Consider the following 17,678-nt stretch of genomic DNA (forward strand, 5'->3'; position numbering starts at 1 on the left):
ACCTGTTCCACCAGCAAGACTCAGGTACCACTACAGCCTGCTATAGCACTTGGTATGCCTTTAAAAAGATTTTCTCCTTTGTTTTCCCCACCCTTGTCTGTATTAAGCTTGATCATTTGTTTCCAGAATGAAAGATATATCATGAATTACTTTCATTGCTTTTCACAGATAATAGCCATTGTTAAAAAAAAAAGACAAATTGAAACGATTTCTGATTGCACATTTGGAATGATGTACGTATCGCATTAACCAAATAATCAATGAAGATAGTAGAAAAATAAATTCCCTACATGATCCAATAAAAAGCATCACAGTGGCTTTTGTAGGTGTTATGCTCTGTCAAGAAATTTGAGATCATCCTTGGGTTTGTCTGGCTAATGCCTGTTTGTTCCTCAGGTTTTATCATAAGGATACTATTTCCCTTTAAAATGTCTCCTAATACTATAGAAACTTTTGCATATCCCTCCTCCAGTATGCTTTTAGGTGTCCTTTATCAAGACTCTATTAAATACTGTCTCAGAGGCTGATCTAGGTACCTGACTCTTTAGTGTGAATGTACGGGCCAGATGGGAGCAATGGTGAGTCTGTACCTCACAGGTAACCTGGCATGTGTGGGCAGCACGGGTGCAATCAGTGGTCACAGATATCATTGGCTTTTTGCTCCCTGGACTCATGTCAAGATTGCACTTCTGACCTCTTGTGGTTTTGTTGGGCTGGGTTGGGTCCTCTGGACAATCAGATGCAAGTAGAATTGTACTACTTTTGTGTTAGAGAAATAAATTGTCATTGCACTCCTCCAACAGTACTGTCTACTTGTCAGGAGCCAACATCCCAGAAGGCAGCTGCTTGTTCCATCATTTTAGATTCTGTAGTAAGGACGATGCCCAGCCAAGTCCTAAACTGACCCACAATGGACACAACAAGCAATAAGTCCTTGACACTCAAGACCTTTGTGATTTTGGCATTGTTAGTGATAAACAATAACTTGGCTCATCCTGATACATGACATCCGTACTATTGACAAATGAATAAAGAAGAAAAAGCTCTGTGACCTTCTTGTCCACTTAAACATCCTTAAGAGACAATCAAATCCATTGTCTCTCTTTCAGGAAAGCCTGAAATGTTTTAAAGTTTAGTTTCATTTAAAAAAATCTCTGGAATAAGCAAAAATACATTAAGAAATTTAATAACATCTTGGCCAAAAATTTCTTTGTAACTAACCAGGGAAGTGACATGCTGCAGTGACACAGGCAATACTGAAAGGCACTTTGTGAATGTATTATGTTGTCAGTCCTGACCTATTGTCTCAGGCCACTGGTATCTCAGTTTAACATGAGGAGAAACTGTTGCCATTATGAGAAGGTGGGTCCCCACTGCTCTTCCCATCTACTTCTCATCTTAGTGTCTTCTCTTCAGCACACACATGTACATATATGTGACATTCATATACTCATACACATATTTACGTACACACCGCACACATGTACATTTGTATATTTATATATGCAAACACATGTATGTATACATATTAATATATATGTGTCATACATACATAAGTACACACACACACACACACACACACACACACACACACACACACACCCCTACTTCTCTTTCCCTATGGTTCAAAACACACTGAGCTGTTCCAGTAATTTGCAATACAAGTTCTCCATGCTAGTTCATTATTGGCTCTAATTAGTATTTTGGATAAACCATTTATCATTTTCAAGTATTGATGATTATGAGAAAACTTAGAGATGACATGTATATCAAAGTAGAATTTATAGAATTAAGACACATTAAGCACATGTTTCGAAAGGAATCATAAAGTGAAACTGCCCTTAAATTACAAATTATTTGTGTTAGTGTCTCTAAGATGCTTTTATCAAATTTAAGTAAATCATATGTAGATAGGTCAAAATTATTTCATTCTTACCCTAAAATATTTGCCCACTCTCATGGTCCTGAGAAGATGAAAACACAGGATAAAACATGCCAATGACTTAGAGAGAGAGGTGTTTCAGTGAGTCTGTTAGACAGCTATGTAATGAGGTGTGAAGACCACAGACACATCGGGCATGGGACTGTTGAAAGAATGGGAGGTACGGAGGTCAAGAGTTCTCACTTTGTTGCTCCATGTATGAGTAGTGCAGTTTTTCCCACAGAAAGGCAAATGTTGCCCTCCCCCAAGTACCATTGGAAGAAACATCTGTCCACTTGGGACCACAGTAACTTCATGAGCCGCTCCATCATCATGAAACAAAGCCATGCTTGAAAAGATGCCTGGGAGAATGAGACTGCCCATTTTATTATTATTGTCAAGAAAGACCACATTTCAAACAATTATAACTTTTGTTTTGGGAACCTTGTTTTGTCTTTATTTTATGTTAATAAAATTTTAAAAATACCTTTGAGTCACATTAGAGGTAATAGGAACAGACTAGGGCTATTTTTTCTTTTATTCCATCCCTTGTTAAGTGGGGAAAAATAGTATTCTTATTTCTTCTGGAGACATATTTCACCCAAGAGTTTAAGCTCAAACCATGGATAGACTGATGAAAGTAGACAAAGGGCCAGTAAATAATGTCAGTACTAAGAGAGGGTGACATTATCCAAATGTAAACAATGTGTCACTTTTTACGGTGTCTGCCTTTTTTTATTAGCCACTCTGTAGCACCTGGCAGGGTCAAAATCCAAGCTACACATTTGGCTACTGACATCCACAAGATAGATGAGCAGTCCTCGGAGAGCCTGTGTTCTGAAGTCTCCCTCAGGTCTTTAAGCCTACAGACAAAAATAGGATGAGGCTAAGCATAACACCATGCCAGGTTCTCATTCTTAAAGCTACATCAGACTTTGGGAACACGCTGCTTCTGCTATTATGAATAAATAGTTGCAAATATCATCATTAGGAGGTCCAAAGGAAAGAACTATGGAAAACACTCGACTGCATGTCTCTGATAAGACACAGATCTGTATTTACCTCGGGCTAAGGGGAGCAAGGGCAGGGAAGACTCTGAAGACACTGAAACCAAAGACTGAGAAGTAATCACTCTAAACTATTAAAAGGCAAAGTGTCTGAATAATTAACACCGGTGCAGAAAAGCTTGTGAAGAGATTTGAGGCTTGTTCTGACTCTGGATGAGACTGGCATTAACTCTAAGTTAATGCACAGAAGATGGCATTTTCTGAAATCAATGGCAACCTCCAGTCCACGCTCCCCTATTGATTCTTCATTGTACCACACTACATCATTCCAGATGAGCTCAGCAAATTAAAAGAACATTGTAGATTCATCTCCATGTGCACTTCACTGTTTCTCTTGCAAGTGTATGCTTCAAATAACGTCTTTCCCAAAGAAAGAAACCAAACCAACAGATAACACCAGTTCTGCTCTTCATAAGAGGTCAAGTTTCTTCTTGATGTCTGTGCTGGGAAACTTCCACTTATTACCAAGCCAATTCTTTACTGGTTTCTTCTTGCTCCAGGTGCTCCAAGGGTATCCTTGGATGACCACAGTGGTAGAGCCTTCCGCTCTTGAATTCCGATTGGAATTGGCCAATAGAGCACAGGAGAAAGACTGACTGTGGTGGGCTGCAGAGGGCTGTGTAGCTCTATTTTATCCCCAGGGTCCAGATTTTCTCAGAGGCGGGGCATTCACCTCTCTGTGTAGATTTTCTCAACTTCTTTGGTTTTGAGATACAGAAAAGAGCTTCAATATTCCTTTTTAGCACTCCCTCATCTTGCTCCACCCAGTTTTAAAAGTCCCATTTTTATGCTTTCTTCACATTGCCCTACTTTGTATCACATGCTCATTTACTATCTGGGACTCATACATTTGAAAATGAATGTTTCCTAGGCCAGCTCTTGGTGGTTTGGAAAATAGTAGGAAAGAATAAACTTGAATAAGGACAGTGGTAAGCCTTATTTATGTTGTTTTTTCTTGTTTAGGAGGTTTGGCACTTTGAGTTTTGGGGTAACTTCTTACTGAGGTATAGATGCTTCTGGGATTTTGATATATGTGGGGCCATCTGTGCATATGCATACAAGGGCTGGGGTGGGGCTTTCTGATATTCTGATATCAGAAATTTCTTATATTGTAATGTTCATATTTCTGCAACTCTATGTTTCTTCTTGTGCTATTTCATGCCCCCGGAAATGAATAAAAGAAATAAACAAAACCTAAGCAACCAAACCAAACAACAAAGCTGTGATTTGCCATCAATAATCACATGGCCAAAGAGAAATACAGGGATAATTAGGTGATACCTTCAGAAGATAAAGATAGTCAACAACCATTCTTTATTCCTTCCTGGGCTCCCAAAAACTATTTAAGGCTGAGCATGAGGAAGCTAAATCAGAAATTCCAAACAGAGTCACATAGTGTCTGGGCAATTTACTGTGTCTGGAAACAGTGAAGGAGGTTAGCAAGGAAAGTGGTGAGATTACTTTCTATGGATGTCATTGCAATTGGAGTTCTCTCTTCTCTAGGATGTCTGATTCTGACTCCCTCTGAAGGAAAGCTCTGAGATTAAATAACTTCTCAAGGTCCCTCTGCAGCCCATAAAGGTCAAATCAACATTAATATCTAAAAAGTAATGCTCGAATGGACTACCAGTTCGGTACCTGATAGGAAGAAGTAGGCAGTGCAATAGGAAAGTGATTCAACAGGAGCCAGGCTAACGATGAGCAGCACACACTGGCAGCATATAGATTCATGACTGAAGACTGGGTTGTGAGCCACATGACAGAGAGCACAGCAGGCTTGTTGCTTGAGAAATGCCTTGAAGAGTACATGACACAAACAATGGAATCCGATTGCTATCTGAAGGATAACTTTTGGCAACTTTTCCTATCCTTCTCCAGACAAGGTGGGGTATGTTAAGAAAAAACTAAAGGCCTATCTTCTATACATTTGAAACAATTAAAAGACTAATCACATTAATTTCCATAACCCTTGGCCTGCTCAACATTGGGATATGTACAGATGAAAAATAATAGGCTTCAGGGAACAGTACTTAAAAGCTATAAATCCCTGTGTGTGCATGAGGAAAAAAAAATCTGGCACTGTGACACTAATTGGGAATCTTTTGATGACACCTGAAGAACTCACAGTCACAGTAAAGGAAAGCTCTGCCTATGAAATACTCTTACTCATTCCCCACTTTTTAGAAAACATCATGCTGTTGGCGGTTTGAAACCAGCACTTTGAGTCAAAACCCCATGCTATACTTTCACCAAGAGATGCATAGCATAACTGAGTATCCATAGTCAGCTCTCAGATGATGGCTACATATCTGTGGGAACTTGACTTTACCCGAGAGAAGGATAAAGGTCTACAGAAGGTTTTTAGGCTTATTCAGCAGAAGCCCCTCCCCAACCCTGCCTCTGAGAGGTATTGTCCTTCCTCTCCAAAACACACTGCATCTATCTTTACTCATAAGACACTCTCAGTGTGTCTCTTCCTTTGCATTCCCAGGAGTCTCAGTCTAGCTTTCAGATCCATGTATTCTTAAGCCGTCAGCCCCTGTGTAGCCCAGCTTTCCCTCAGCTTCCATCAGATAGCTAAATCTGGTAACCTTTTTATTTTGTTCTGGCCCTAGAGTGTCCCCCTCTGGGGATCTCTGACTTCTTTCCCTCTCTAGCCAGGCCTGGCATTGGTTCCCTGTGATCACAGCATCTGCTTTAGGGATATACTTAGTCCCCTAATCCCCCAGGGGACTGTATCTCTGTTGGGAAATGGGATTCTGGCTTCTCTCCCTGGTTCTGAGTCTGAGTAAGTTGCTTAGCTCCTCCAGTCTTTCAAGGTTTGCCTATTTTCCCCCAGTGTTCTCCCCCTTGAGGATGTGTGGGACACCATTACCTGTCATTATCAGTGGTTCTCATCCTACCTAATGCTGCAACCATTTAATATAGTTACTCATGCTGTGGTGACCCCAACCATAAGTGTTTTCTTTGCTACTTCATAACTGTAACTTTGCTACTGTTGTGACTAGTAATGTAAATGTCTGTGTTTTCCAATGATCCTAGGTGACCTGTGAAAGGGCCATTTGACTCCCAAAGGAAGCAGCACACAGGTTGAGAACCACTGCATTAGGAGGTCAAGAAAAATATCTCATTCTCAGGCTGCAAGTGTGTGTCAATTCTGTGACCTCTGGGGTGCCTTCCCCCTTATGTTGTCCCCACCCAACATTATCCAAGACACTCATTTTGAAGATGCCCTGGCCTGCTTAGTTTGCCTACCTCCCTCTACCTTTGAAATCCACACACTTGTTTTCCTACTGCCTATGAAACAACCTCATCACACAACTAATGTCTCAGAAGATGAGAGGAACATGGCCTTGCAGACATTAGAATGAACTACCAGTAGTATTTATTTCCTCTTAGGTGTGGTTTCTCATCTTCTCGACTCTTCTCTAGGCAATCTGAGCTTAAGTTTCTTCTAACATTATGTGTTTTTGTCTTCACATTCTATCAGATCACATAGACTGGAATCTGTCTAAGGATTCCTTAGTAGAGTTGGAAGTTGAGAAATGGATAACCATGGAGACTTAAGCAATCTCATAAAAGTTGTAAGTAGCCAATAGAGGCCTGAGGACAGCTTCCAGGTAAAGCTTTGACAGTTCATGCATTAGAAAGTTCATCTCCAAACGCATATGTTGATTATATTGAGATGAGGCTCTGGGGAAGGTAAGTAAAGTGAAAGAAAGTCATGAGGTTGAAGCACCTATGACAAAATTAGTGTCCTTAAAGAAGGGAGAGAGACTTGAGTTGGCATGGCTACTTTTTTACCATATGATGCCTCTTGTCATGTTGTTGTCTAGGAGAAAGGCCCTCACCTTGGTATTGAACTTCCCAGCCTCCATACTGTTCTATATATATATTCAAGCACCAGATATTATTTTATAGCAACACAAGAAGTACCAAGAGTCACTTCTAGATTCCTAGTCTTCAGATCACTAAAATGCAACCTTGATTTGTTTTAAAACCTATGCTGTGTCTTGGGTGCTTTTAAAGGCTGAGATATTTTCAGGCATATAGTATGTATCCTGAATACTGCAAGTACAGGGATTACTCAGTGTTTTATAAACACCCCATGCCCCCCACACACACCCACACTCCACACACCCTGCCCATACACTCACACACATATACACACTCCAGCTTTCTCTCAGAGAAAGGGAGATGTAATAGTGATGTTATTTCTTTTTTTCTTTTTTTCCATTAATTTATTTAGCTCATAAATAAAGTCATGCACAATTATGATACACAGTACAGTATGTTCACAATGGCATGGTTAAATTAAACCAATTAACATGTTATTTCACACATATTCATCATTTTTGTTTTGAGAACATGTAAAGTATACTATCTCACAACTTTTAAAATATAGCATATTGTTATCAACCATATTTATCATGCTCTCAGTAGACCTCACGACTTCACAGAGTCCATGCATCTTGTCCAACTGCAGTTTTATAACCTTAAACCAATCATTTCCCCATTGTTAAAAGACCCACATTGAAACCTAATAGCCACAATTCTGCTCTCTGTTCCCATAAGTTCATCATTTCTAGGTTACACATAAAATTGAAATTGTGTGACATTTGTCTTCCAGTGTGTCACTTATTTTTTTTGGCAAGCATATAACTTTACTATTTACTAAAGATGAAATCAAATTTGCATGCACAGGTGAGCACTCACTGAAACACCTTGGATTCATCACATATTTGAGTTTCAATTAGCATATATATATATATATATATATTTATATAAAAAGAGCAATAATGGCAATATGTTATGCATCAATAGCAGCAACAGTTTTTCCAAGTTCTGCAGTCATTTGAACAAAATTGTAGAGACATCCAGCACACTCCATTTAAAAAAACCTAAAACAAAAACAAACAAACAAAAACAACAACAACAAAAAAGTAAAAAACAAAATCCCAGAAAACAGCACAGTTCTGTTACTCTTGTGGTACTTGGCACCATTTTTTTAATTAGCTTCTCAGTCATCATCTGGGAGGAAACCATTCTGAGCAACATCATTAAAAACAGCTCTGATAAAGTATGGTCACTACTATGTATCATAAAGCAGGTCCACATATGAGTGAGTACATATCATGCTTGTCTTTTTGTGATTGGGATACCTCGATCAGAATGGTTTCTTCGAGTTCCATCCATTTTCCTGCAAATTTCAAGATTCCATTGTTTTTTTCTGCTGAGTAGTACTCCATTGTGTAAATGTGCCACATTTTCTCTATACATTCTTTGGTTGAGGGGCATCTAGGCTGCTTCCAGTTTCTGGCTATTACAAATAATGCTGCTATGAACATGGTTGAACAAATGTCCTTGTTGTATGAATGTGCTTCTTTTGGGTATATGCCTAAGAGTGGAATTGCTGGATCTTGTAGTAGACATTCCCATTTTCTTGAGGAGTCGCCATACTGATTTCCACAGAGGCTGTACAAGTTGGCATTCCCACCAGCAGTGGAGGAGTGTTCCTCTTTCTCTGCATCAACAATCCTTTTCAGATTAGATATTCCCAGAAAACTTTTAGCAGAATAACACCAACAATTAGTAGTTTGAAACAATATTCTTATTTTCCTGAGCTCCATTTTCTTATCTATAACATGGGGATGTTAACAAAACTCACTACAAAAATAAAATTATGCTAAAATATTCCACAATAAAGAATGAGCCAAATGTTAGTAGTAATTACTTCTATTCCATTTTGGTAGTGCTCCACAACCTCTAAATAAAAGGTTATTTGCTTAATAAATGTCATTGACTAAATGACTGATAAAGTAATTTGGTTCTGAACTCTCTCAATTAACTCTGGGAGCAAAGGTCTGTTTTTCATGTTCACTGACATCATCCAAAAATGGATTTTCAAACTGTAAGGTTTACATGGGAGTTGATTACTCTCCAGCAGACACACAAGAGAATTCAAAGTGCAGGAATCAGTCTTCAGCTTGGTTCTGGAAATGTATCTTCAACTTGTAAGCATAGGCAAAGAGGTGATATGCCATGGAGTATGACATCAACTTGTAAGCATAGACTCAGAGGTGCTACTGAGTGTGACATTCATAGGATAGTGTTCAGAAGCATCGTTTACTCTCTGAGAATGACTTACCCTTCAACCTCGAACTTCATTCAGCACCACATAGGTTCCTGAGACTCATGGGAGTCATCCTTGTAATAATACCCCTTGTGAAACAACTACTCACAAAACATTTTTATTCATTCTTTGAGAATTTCATGCACATATACACTGTGTCTTAGTTATATCAATGCCTCATTTCCCCCCCAACTCCTCCCAGACTTTCTTTCTTATATACTTCATGCCTTCTTTTCATAGTCTCATTGTGTCCAATCAGTGGCTATTCTTATATATATCCACTGGAACACATGGAATTTAAAAGGGTCACTTCCTTGAAGAAAATTGACTCTCCCTTCTGCAATGCTTTTAATTTCTTACTATAGACAGGGTTTTTTTTTTATACCCCTAGGGTCCTCCTCTGACATCAGCACAGAAGCTCTTATGCTTTTGGATGCTAGAGGTACTGACAGACCTCAGCTCTTAGCTGAGCCTTGACAATAGTTGTCAATGAGCATGGGGCATCCATATCCAAGGACTGGACATTGTAAAAATCCCTGTCTTCCAAAATGGCAGCCCACAGACTGGGAAAAGATATTCATCAACCTCACAACTGACAGAGGGCTGGTCTCCAAAATATACAAAGAACTCAAGAAGCTAGTCTCCAAAACACCAAACAATCCAATTAAAAAGTGGGGTACAGAACTAAATAGACAATTCTCAATAGAGGAATCTAAAATGCTGAAAGACACATAAGAAAGTGTTCAACATCTTTAGGCATCAGGGGAATGCAAATAAAAACAACTCTGAGATACCATTTTTACCCCTGTTAGAACGGCTAAAATCAAAAGCACCAATGGCAGTTTATGCTGGAGAGGATGTGGAGAAAGGGGAACACTTCTCTACTGCTGGTGGGAGTGACTTGTACAGCCACTTTGGAAATCAATATGGCGACTCCTCAATAAAATGGGAATCAGTCTACCACAAGATCCAGCAATTCCACTCTTAGGCATATACCCAAATGAAGCACATTCATACAACAAGGACATCTGTTCAATGATGTTCATAGCAGCATTATTTGTAATAGCCAGAAACTGGAAGCAGCCTAGATGCCCCTCAACCAAAGAATGTATAGAGAAAATGTGGCACATTTACACAATGGAGAACTACTCAGCAGAAAAAAACAATGGAATCTTGAAATTTGCAGGAAAATGGATGGAACTAGAAGAAACCATTCTGAATGAGGTAACCCAATCACAAAAACTCAAACATGATATGTACTCACTCATATGTGGATTTTAGACATAGAGTAAAGGATTACCAGCCTACAATCCACATTGCCAGAGAAGCTAGTAAACAGGGAGGACCCTAAAAGAGACATACATGGTTCCTTGGAGAAGGGGAAAGGGTCAAGATCCTCTGAGTAAATTGAGAGCATGGGAAGAGGGGGAGGGAGCTAGGAGAATGAGAAGGGAAGAAGGGAAGGGTTGCAGAGGACATGAGGGAGCAGAAAGGTTGAGTCAGGGGAAGAATAGAAGATAACAAGAATGGAGATACCATAATAGAGGGAAACGTTCTAGGTTTACAGAGAAATCAGGCACTAGGGAAATGTCTAGAGATCTACAAAGATGACAACAGCTAACAATCTAAGCAACAGAGGAGAGGCTACCTTAAATGCCCTCCCCTGATAATGAGACTGATGACTGACTTATATGCCACCCGATAGCCCTCATCCAGCAGCTGGTGGAAGTAGAAGCAGACACCCACAACTAATCACTGAACTGATCTGGAATCCAGATGCAGAGAAGGATGAGTGAAGAGCAAAGGTTTCCAGACTAGGCTGGTGAAACCCACAGAAACAGCTGACCTGAATATCAGGGAACTCTTGCTCCCCAGACTGATAGCTGAGATACCAGCCTGGGTCTGATCCAGATCCCAGGAACATAGATTTCATTGAGGAAACCTCGGAAATCTACAGTACCTCCTGTAGTAGTTCAGTACTTATCCCTAGCATAGGTGTGGACTTTGGGAGCCCATTCCACATTGAAGCCAAGACACATGTGGTTGGGCCTAGGCCCTATCCCAAAGGATATGATAGACTCTGATGACACCCTTTGGAAGGCCTCACCATCCAGGGGGAGCAGAAAGGATATGTGACAGATAGGGTTTTAGTTGTGGGGGGGGGGTAGTAGGAGAGGACAGGAGGGAGAAGGGAACTGGGGTTGTCATGTAAAACAATTTTGTTTCTAATTCAAATAAAAAAATCTGAATAAAAATCCCTGTCTTCCTCAGTCCAGCTGGTGACAACTGTAAAGAGCCACCATATTCCAGAGCAAGTTTTGGGACTGATGCCATGTGTCCATGGTAGTGATGTTGTAATTCAACAACTTCCTCTTTTCTTCCTTTTCCTTTTCTTCCTCCTCTTTCTCCTATTGTTTTTCTGAGTCAGAATCATGGTTTCTCTGTGTAACACTGGCTGTCCTGGAACTTGCTCTGTAGATCAGGTTGACCTGAAACTCAGAGATCTGCTTGCCTCTGTCTCCCGAGTGCCTGGGCTAAAGGCATGCACCACCACTGCCTGGCTGTAAATCAATTTCTTATCTGGCTTAAACAAGAGCCTTTCCTACTAAGTTACCAACTACCAGCAGGGTATGCCTGATTTTATCCCCCAGATCTTCAGAGGAGCTGGACCTTGACACCATTATGTCACAGAGCAAAGTTGTTTTCAGAAAGTCTTTGTGGAAGCTGGTTGATCCCAATAACACCATTACTGGATTTGGAATAGTGCAGAAAATGGTGTATCTGGGAAGAGAAAAGCACTTTGTTTCCATATTCCCCTTCACCCAGCCTTCTGATTGTTTGTTGATAGTTACATAAGAGTCCCGATGGTTGCTAGAGAAAGATGGTGAACATACTGAGAGGCTTCCTTGATTGACCTAGAAGTGGTCCCCTGATATCCCTCAGCAATCAGGAGATGAGGCCAGGTCACTGTGCAGAAAGACAGTCCACACATACCATCAAAGGCCAATAGATCTCTGGGAAGCCTGTTTCCAAACATCTTCCCTAATGCCTCATGGCTTCCTGAGCCTCTTCTAAGCTGTGACAATGGGTCCAGATGAGACTTCCTGTCTGGGTTCTGTCTGCCAAGTTGAAAGGACTCCAACAAACAGAACACGACATTTAATAGCACAAACTCACTTTTTTCCCCTAGCAGATTCTTGGCAGAAGTTGGCTTTTGAATTAAATGAATGGCACATCATGATTCAATTTCTCCACATCATTTCTTTTCTTCAAAGAGTGGCAGCCTGAGACAGCCAGGGCCTGGTAAAGGCAGCCCCCCCCCCCCGCCCTTCCTCTCCAGTGCACAGGGAGCTTGAGGTTTACTGAACAGCCACTAGTAAAGTAATTGACTGCATGTCCTGTTTTCTCACCTCTAGGGGAGAAAACACAAAATGAAAACAAAAAAAACAGACTTCTCACTGAGACCAAACTATACCTATGCTGCACTCGGAACATGCTCAGAGCTTTGCAGTGCTGACAGCAGGTATGGACACTCGGTATTACTGTCACAGTGCTGAGGACTGGCCCAAGCACAGACTCAGTATTGCTGGCACAGTGTATCTGGCCTTATTTGAAGTGCACATTTCTGTATCTTTCTTCCTTGGTTTCATGGGGTTTCATGGGGACAATCTTAGGAGACGACAAGTCCACAATACGAGACAAGAAGAAACAGAGTGGACTGTAGCAAAGAGTAGGTTTAGTGAGTTCCTCCATTCTCAACACTTGAAACCATGGAATGAACTTAGGATTTGGGCATTTGGATTCACCTCTTGGATCTTATTCTAACAGTGATAAAAGCTGGGCTGAGTGTTTGACCTCAGAATCAATGACAAATATCAAAGAGGAAAGTTCACCTCAAGAATTTGTATTTTTTCTAATACCTTTTAATTTGATAGATCAATTGATTGATTGATGTTTGGTTGTGTGAATATGTGTGGAGGTCAGAGTCAATTCTTTTCTTCTACCATGTAGGTTCTTGGGATCAAGCTTAGGTTTTCAAGTTTCATAGCGGGAACTCTTACCTGCTGAGTTACCTTGCTGGCCAAACCCTCCTATATTGTCCCAAGTATGTGAATAGGTTTTCCTTTTATATATGTTCCACAAATTGCTTAGCCATTCCCTACTGCACTTTGAATTCTCTCTCATTTCTAGCTATGTTAACTACACTCAGTTAAAGGTATCTGTAGACAAATCTCCTCACATATGAATACATGGATGATTATTTCCTTAGGACAATGGGAAAGGTATTGAAAATGGTTGCTTTCATGTTAATTCTGCCTTCAGTATGCTAACTTTTCTCCTAGCCTAACACACAGGAAAACATGGAAGGAAAGGGAAGATAAAGAAGAAAGAAGAACTGATATAAAGGCAGAGGTGTGATATTGAATATAATTGCTCATACTGCATTAGTGTGCAATGGGATACCAAGGTCAGGGGATGCTGGAGTCTGGTATTTATTAGACACATTGGTCACTGAAGGACTCACTGATGTGAGGTACCTGTCTTTAAGCAACAGGTTAATCTCTTAGACATGGAATGTGAAACATGGTGAGAATAACAATTAAATGATTTGAGAACAGACTCTCGAGCAGCAGTTCTCAAACCGTTAGTGTAAGATTGTTACCTGGAGGATCTGGGTCTGTGAGCCTTACTCCAGCATTCAATGCACAAAGTCTTGGGGCAGCATGGGTACCTGTATTTCCAGGGGTGCTGCTGATGGAATCATATTTGGAAAACCAGAATCTTAGGACTTCAGAGACCCTCCCACAATTATATCCTGCTGACTTGTATTAGAAAATAAATGATGTCTGTAATTGCTTCCCAAACCTCATATTTGGTAAATTTAAATTTTCTGAATTTGAACTGGGTTTTCTGAAACAGTGGGCAGTCACTCTCATTCAAATTTATTGGGAATGAGGACACCTTGGGTGAGATCTTGTTTGGACAGCACATGGGGGGATGTTTAGCTAAAGAATTAGGTACTGAAAAGGCATAAGACACGCTAAAATAAGATAGCAATAATGGTGATGATGAGGAAAGTTGACATTTTTGAGTGCTATCTCAATCTAGAACTCCCATGAGTGTTTCACAAATATTATGGCTCACTTAATATACACTGTGGCTGAAGGACATGGTTCCATTTCTTTTCTTTTCTTTTCTTTGTTCTAAGATGAGGTCAAAGGCATACTTTGAATGCTATAGAAAGTTTGATTACTTATCTGCTGTACTCATCTGATTATTTTGATTGCAGTCCTTGAAAGATTCCCAGTAATGGCAAAGGACTGTGTAATGAGCTTTAGCAGTGATGTTTACACAAATTAAACAGTAGTTCTCTAAGATCAATAACTCAGTCTTGCATAAGTATAACTGGGATGATATAAAGCCACAAGTTCACCCCATTTTTAGATGCATGCAGGAAAGATGTTTTACAAAGATAAATTATATAAAAGCCATCAATTTTTTCTTTGCCTTCCTGTAGACTTATGGGAAATTTACCTTAGCAGAAGAGATGGGAAGAAAGGTTTAGCTAAGTGAGAACATTGGCATGCCCATGGTTCATAATGATCTCTAAAATTTCACATAAGGAAAGCTTTTCTGGGCCTAGCAGAGATGGCTCAGTAAGTACAAGCACTTGCTGTGCAAGCATGAAGACTTGACTCTAAACCCAGAATGCTTTAAGAAGTAGGGTGTTGAAGCATGTGCACATATAACTTCAGCACTAGCGCAGGGCAGAGACAGGAGGATCGACTGCTGGGGCATGCTAGGCACTAGCCTAGTTCCAGCTTCAGTAAGAAATTTTGCCTCAAAGGAAAATAGTGAGGAGTGACAGAGCAGAACATTGGTTACGGTTTCCTCTGGCCTTTGTGAGTGGACACAGAAGCACACATATTTGCTTCCACACCCTGAACACATTGCAACAAAAACCTTATAAAAAACCACATTCTTACAGGATAAAGCAGAATTTAGGGTCAGAAGGGGATGGTTTCCTATGCTTTCCTGCCTCCTGATTTCCTGATGCTGCTTTTTCTGTCTACTATTCCCACCCATTGGATCCTTCCTGCCCATGATTGAAGCCTTGAGTCAAATATACTGCTAGTCTCTCAGTTCACGTAATTTATACATGAGAACATGTATTCATGTGCACTCATATATATTTCCAGTGGTTCTGTGAACTCCTTGGGATGTGTGTCTATGTTAACTAGGCAGTTTATTTTATGAGCAAGTCTGTCTTCATTAGGTTCTTCAAAAGACTCCAATTTTCTTTAACTGTCCAAACAGAAATCCTGAATTTCTTTCGAATTCTCCTATCATTTTATTCAATGATCCTTGCTGTTTAACCTCCTTGCTAGATTATAAACCCCTTCAGGGCAGGATCCAATTCTGATTCACCCCTGGATTCTTGCCCAAGCACTTAGCACAGAAAAAACCCCTTAATAAATATTTATTGGAGGAAGGAAGGGCTAACGGAAGGGAAGCAGGGAGAGAAATGTCAAAAACTATTAGATTTATCCCTGAGTTCCCTGACAAGGTTACACCAAAATGCCTTCAATTGATATTTTTGCAGGTGCCAGATAGTAAATCACTTTAGAAAAATCACTTTCTTAATGTGGTTCGTGGGTCACAGTCTAAGACCATGATTTGATTCAATCTGCATTTTACCTCTGTCTCTAATTTGAAGTGTCACCATATAGAAGTAATGACTAATTTTCAATAGGTCTTAAAAAACACAGCATAGACATAGAGAATATCATATGACTGAGATGAAAAAATGATGGTATTATTTGACTAGAATTAAACAACGATTGAAGATACTCAGTGATTCATTCAGGGATTATGAATATACCAAAGCACCAAAAGTCAATTTTAGAAAATACAGTGGGTATGTTGAAATGCCCAATAATGGAAAAATATCTGGTAATGTTCTTGTTTAATTCATCAATGGCTGTCTTTACTGCCCCAAGGAACCCCTTTCCTCTCTGAACAAGTTCCCTGTAGGAATATACTAAAGGAGATGCCAGCAAAAGAATAGTCCCATTTTAAAAAAAGCTGACTTTACTGGAGTTATAATTCAGTGGTAGGATTCTTGTCTCACACACATGAGGTCCTGGGTTTAGAAGCTCATTTCATTAGGTTATTACATTGATATTTTTAAAGTGTTATCTTTTCCAACCATACTCACATAGTAATGTGAACTCTTAAAAATTCCCTGAGAATGGTAAATATCAGCAACCCATTGCATCGGTCAGGAAACAGAGACTTATAAAGGTATGGATTTATAAAGTTGCACCTTTATAAAATTTCCTAAGATTCAATTGAAAGCTAATGACTTTACAGCTAATTTGGTTAAAAATGTAGGAGGTCTTGTTTTCAGGGCAAGAAACAATATAAAAGCCAAAAGTCTTAATCAGACAAGTTGAAACAATAAAGTATTTATTTTCTTTAAAAGTTGTATGCATTTATCTTCTAAAGAGAAAAAAGATGACTACAAAAATTCCAGGACATTTACCATCACTAATAAATGGTGCTACTATTTCCTGGGTCATTCTGATCAATGATATATGTACCCCACTGTTTTAGTGTAAGCAACACAGCAGTGGGCATAAAGATGATGAGCTAGTTGCCATCCATTTTGTTAGACCTATGACTACATGGAAGTCTTCGTGCATCAGAACATTTTTTTCAATCACGACTTTCTATCTTTATTTTAAATATCTGTTGGCTTTTTATTTTCTTCAACGCTGCTTCTGGGGCTGGAGAGATGGTTCAGTGGTTAAAAGCACTGGCTGCTTTCCCAGAGGATCTAGGTTTGATTCCAATCACCTGTATGGTGGCTCACAATCATCTGTAATTTCAGTCTCAGGGGATCTAACACATTCTTCTGTCTTCCTCAGGCACTGCAGGCATGTAGTACACAGACATATATGCGGGCAAACCATTAACACGTAAAGGTAATAAAAACAGTTCAAAACCTGCTGTGACAGGTTGCATTAATTTTTTTGGTCTTTTGAATGACGAGAAAGGTTTCTCATTAAAATGCAGTAATACACAAGGAGAACAAGTCTGCACTCCGTGCACGGCCAGGTGTTTTTTCATACTCAGGAGAGCTTTGCACAGGGAGGAAAGACAACAGATGTGTTTGTGGGAGAACAGACATGCAAACTGGATGATTTGCCTCTAAAAGCCAGTCTTCTCCAACCACATATGCAAAGTCAAGTGCTTTACATGCCTACGGGAGTATTTCAAGAAATGGCCTTTGTAAAATAAACAAAAATTAAATCAGGTTTCAAGCACTTCCACATCCAGACCAGTTTGTAATTTAGTTATAATATAATTAATTATTCCTCTTCCTCTTGTGAGGATGGTGTATGGCATAAAACATGCCAAAATTGAATGTTAATATCTATTTGTTCTCAATCTACATATAATACTGAACCTTGCATGTACTGATTGAAAAAATCCAATTGGATGCAAATTTTCTTGCCATCCAAGAAAGAGAAATACAGACTGTAAAACTGTA

General features: G+C 39.7%; 1 protein-coding gene across 1 annotated transcript in view; it reads right to left on the reverse strand.

The window, feature by feature from the left end:
• Kcnb2 (potassium voltage-gated channel subfamily B member 2) overlaps positions 1–17,678 on the reverse strand; it is a 381,513-nt gene that overhangs the window by 229,979 nt on the left and 133,856 nt on the right. The window lies entirely within an intron of this gene.

The sequence above is a fragment of the Cricetulus griseus genome, chromosome 2, assembly GCF_003668045.3.
Source record: "Cricetulus griseus strain 17A/GY chromosome 2, alternate assembly CriGri-PICRH-1.0, whole genome shotgun sequence".
NCBI lineage: Eukaryota > Metazoa > Chordata > Mammalia > Rodentia > Cricetidae > Cricetulus > Cricetulus griseus.